Below are 5,219 nucleotides of genomic sequence, written 5' to 3'. Positions count from 1 at the left end.
TGGAATAAATGTCTACTCATCAAAAATATATGGGTGATGGATATATACTGATGCACTGGTCAATTCTAAGTGGTACCATTACCCAGATGGCAGTAAGTTTTAATGATATAATATAATATAATTGCTTTTGTCAAAGGTTAGTTTCCCACACATTTAGAATATTTATACATTTTTTTTTATTTGGAGCATAAATATCAGAAAATAAAAAATATATCTTTTATGAAAGAATGTTATGAGGTAGGATATAAGAAAGTAGGATTAAGAGTGATTATTAATGAGTAGCAAAAGGATAGCAAATGTTTTCACCTTGTCCTATAGTGTTTCGTGCCACCTCTTATGCACGTAGCTCTCGAAGCCACTTTCCAGACAGCAGAGCACATTAAATGCATTTATGATTTGTAATTTAAAACTACAGTTGTGCGAAATTGCAATTTAAGCTTGTATGGATCCATACCCATTGAGTTTGAATTAAGATTTACAAATATGTATTAAGTTTGATAGGATAGTCGAATGAAAAATATAATTTGAGATGTAAAATGCAGCAAAATATGAATTTTTAAAATATTTATGAAACCTTCTCGACAATATGCTGATTAAATCTTAGGCAATGCATATAGCACATTTCAGTAATCAATCAGGGTGTATATTCTGAATGCCATGTTTCTAAGTTTCTTAATTTAAAAATAAATTGAGGTGCTTATTCTAAATGTAATTATTTCAAAAAACATCATGTCCTACAAAACTCATTCGTAGTCAAGAGACTGACAAAACAAATCAACCTTTTAAATTTTTGGCTTTAAGTGAACATGGCTGAAAATCTAAGGTTAAAGCCATAAATTCTTCCTACGATTTTTCATCTCTTTAAATAAAAGAAAGTTCTAGAATTATACTAACATTCATATAAATAAGAGGGCAAAGAGCAAGGTGAAGAGGTTGAACGAAATCATGCCAAGTCTAACAATATCAGAATCATATTATCTTAATCATGGGAACACTAATAATAAACTGATACAAACCCACATTCAATGCAGAAATTAACTCAGCAACATCATTTCTCAGCCAGTAGTATTTCTACATTACCAGAGACATGCACAGACACCATCTATATATTATATCATTTAGTAGGTCTATTTTTACAATATCCCCACATCATTTTAATGCATAGTCATGGTAAAGAACTACTGCTCTCCCACAAAATATTAACCAACATGAAACACATGATGTCTGAATTTGGGAATAATTTTGATTCTTTTAAACATTTTTATATTAAGATGTGATCTGGACTCTTATAACTTCCATTCATCAAAATTACATTAGCACATTTTTACTTCTTAAAAAAGACTTCCCTGATTTTACTTATTTCTGAATAAGGTATAGATTAGATAGCTGATGGGTTATTTGACTTTTTTTATGACTAATAATAGTTAATATTTAATATGGATTTGCTAAAGCTGACTCAATTATTTCATATACAATAATCTTAAGTTTATCATCAGTCCTAGAAGGTTGATATTATTATTATTACTCCTATTTTAAATATGAGAAAATTGAAATTGAGCAGATTTTAAGACATGCCTTCAAGTCACATGACTAGAGAGTACTCAAAGTGGGGATCTGGCCCAAGCATTAATGTTTTCAACCGCTATACTGTACCTGTCAGAATGCTTACTGAAGATCTTTTGAATTAACCAAATTGCACCCACCAATCATTTTTATTATTATTTAAGGAAAGCTGTTATTCCTTTCCAACATTTTCAATAGCCCAAAAACTTTCACTTATTTTTTTTTTTTTTTATATATAACCTTGTTATCCACTAAGATTTACTTGTCACTAGGAAATCTAGACAAACTTGGCTTAAGCACTGATTCTAACTTGCCAATACCATTGCTTGTGATATTTAAAACTATATTCCATGACCTTCAAGAACTCTTAGGGGCTTAAGTCTTCATGGTTTTCATTGTTTCTAACAACTAAATTGTCATTAAAAGCCTTTATTTTACTCTGAAGGGTAAACTCCTCTTTTTTCATATGTTTATATATATACACAAACTAAGGCAAAAATCCACTCATTCCACTCATTTTTATATATTCTATTTAATTTATTAAAGATTCTTGAGTTAAAGAAAGATTATTCCAAATAGAGCAAACTTCTGATATTTTATGGGCTCCAGCAATTTCTCTACTTCCTCTTTTTTTTCTGCATCAAATCCTTTCCTTTATAACCCAAGCTCCCAAATCCATCGAATAGCTTAGTAGAAAAAACAAACAACTGACCTATCATAAACAGGATCTCCTTTCTAAAAATGCAATTGAGGTTATGAATATTATCTTTTTATCTTGTTAACTAGGTATGAACTTATTTCTTTTTTCATTTTTTCACTGCCCTAATCATAATTTTCTGAATATCTTTCAATTAACTGTCTACTTCATTTTCTAATTGACCTGCTAGCTTTTCATTAGTGTGTACTTCCCAACAAATCAGAAATGAAGTAATAATCATTGAATCTCTCTTTTGTTGTTTCAGTGATAGTTATAATAGAGAAAAGTTAATTAGCCCTGCTGTTAGCTATAAAAAGAAATATGGTGTTTCTATGTCCTTCATAACAATGATCATACCTGCAAATTATTTCAAATGCTTTGAAATATTTATCAAGCACAGATTTTTAGCAAAATAGGAGCCCAAATAACATAATGGATAACCTGGTTTGACAAAGTGCTCTTGTATTTGACATCTTGGAAAAAAACAATGATTTCAAAGCTTCATTAAGATTTATTGCTTTTGTTTTTTTTTCTTAATATTTTGTGGCTGGAATAGTCACCTTATTAAAAAAATAATGATTATAGGAATCTCTGAAGTTCAATAGATGAAGTGTTTTAATTAGGCAAAAGAATAGTAAAGACCTTATGGTAAAATACAGAGTTTAGACAATGTGGACAAATGAACTAAGTTGCTCTGGTAAGTGTTAAAATAAAACAGAGAGTGAGGTGTATCTTCAGTTCATGTATTCTTTAGTAAATGTTTCTTAAAAACCATTAATCACATTATTGGTTTTCCCCTTGGTCAAGATGCGTGTGAGTGTGTGTGTGTGTGCATGCATAGGTGCAAAACATGCATTTTTCTTCAACTAGTTACTCAAATAACTGCCAATGTGTGCTTATGTGTCTTGGTTTACACAATTATCCACAACACTGTTGGATAGTCATTTTGACCCTTTCACTGTTGAATTTGCAGTCTGAGGGAAAATGGAAGATGTACACCAATATAAGTTACCCTGGGAAATATCAAAAAGACATTAAACAAACTGGAGAAGGACTGTTCTCCTGGTGTCTTGTCTGAGTTTTCACTGAACTTATTCTTCACAGCCTCTCTCTCCCAATCATCCTCTGTTAAATAAATTAGCATTAGAAGGATTCAGGACTCAGTCATTTGCAGCTATTTTTTTTTTTATCTATACTTTTCTCCCTAAGAGACTCCTCTAATCCTGTGACATTAAATCTACTTGCACTTTTTATGTTATCAACAATTTCAAAATGTATATCTTTAGCTTTAACCATTCCTTTGAACTCCAGACTGGTGTGTCCAAATATGGATACGGAGATCACTGTATCAAGCAGGTTCCTGTAGGAGACAGATGGAACACTACTATTAGATCATTTAAGAACAAATTAGTCAAGGAGCAATTTCAACGGCTTGAGTATGGTATAAGGACACCACAAGGGAGAAAGCAGGGCACTGTCCTAGAGTTGAAAGGAAAAGAGAAGGAAGAGATTACGAACCCTGGAGACAAAGAGGCTAAGTGGAAAGGGCAGCTTTATAGGAACCATAATCTTAGTTCATAGAAGGTCAAGGGAGGCAGCCACCCCATGAGAACTCTGATGAGAGGGAGCCAAGGGCATGGCTATTTAGGCTAATTCTCCTCCCTCCAACCTTTTGTTGATGTTTCTTGTTGGATGACCTCTACAAGAAGCTGGAAATATGAAAAGTATAGCTATATCTCTCAAAATTAACCTTCTTAGGGCACAAAGCAAGCTGGAGAAGGATAAGTATGAGTGTGAACTAGTTGTATATGTGTAGAATGAGTGTATTCCAGAGAACAACATATAGAAAAGCCCCAAGAAGAAAGCACGCAGACCAGAAGTAGTTCAATATATCTGGAAAAAAAAAGAAGTCAGAGTGACAAAGAGGTAGAAGAGATAAACAGAGGCCAGATTATAAATGTCTTTTAAACTCTATTCAGGACTTTGAATTTAACATTTTAAAGTAAAGGGGTGTCACACTAATATTTATGTTATAGAAGAAACATTCTGGCTTGCTGATTGGAGTATGAAGGGCCAGCTGAAGACTTGGCAGTGATATTACCAGGGCTTAAATTGGAGAAGTGATAGGATAGAAATAAAAAGACAGATTGATGAGAGATTTAAAAGGTAGAATTAATAGGATTTGGTGATTGTTTAGATGCTGGAAATAAGAGAAAAAAGCAAGGACGATGTGGAGATTTCTGGCATGCATTACTTAGAGAAGGGCAGTACCATTTCCAGTGACAGGGAAGAGACTAGAAAGAATTGAGGAAGAAAATGATGAGTGAATTTTGGCCCATATTTTAAGACATAAAGTTCAAGTTGCCTGTGGAACATTTTAATAGAAATGTCCAATAGAGAGGTGAATATAAGGAAATGTCCAATAGAGAAATAGATGTGCCTAGGAGAGAGAACAGCTAGACAGATGTAGTTCTGGAAATTATTGGAATATTAATACTTACCAAAGAAATAGAGTGAATAGGGAAATAAGGTGACATAGCAAAGAATTAAATTTAGGTATGACTGACCTAATACACATATTTAAAATATACTCAGCTAATAACAAGTTTAAGAATTTTGTTTTAAAAAAAAAAAGATGTTTGATTCCATTAGTAAAGGATAACTAGTTTCTAAAGCTCATCATTTAAATCTAATTATCTTCCATGGATATTCCTTTATTGTTATTTGTTGATTTATTGCTTTATGGAGTAAAAGTTTTCCAAACAACTTGTAGAGAAAATACTCTTGCAATATTATTGAGAAAGAAAATGTCAGATACCCAAATGGTACAAGAAACTTTGAGTTTTGGAATTAGGATGCACATTTGAGGTTGTCAAGTAGTCTCAAGGTCTCAAGTTTTAGATGAGAGAGCAAAGGACCAGATGGTTATGCCAATGAGTAAACCATTCTAAAATACATT

The sequence above is a fragment of the Pteropus alecto genome, unplaced genomic scaffold, assembly GCF_000325575.1.
Source record: "Pteropus alecto unplaced genomic scaffold, ASM32557v1 scaffold25, whole genome shotgun sequence".
NCBI classification, from domain to species: Eukaryota; Metazoa; Chordata; class Mammalia; order Chiroptera; family Pteropodidae; genus Pteropus; species Pteropus alecto.
The sequence above is the reverse complement of the archived record's forward strand: the minus strand, read 5'-3'. Positions refer to the sequence as shown.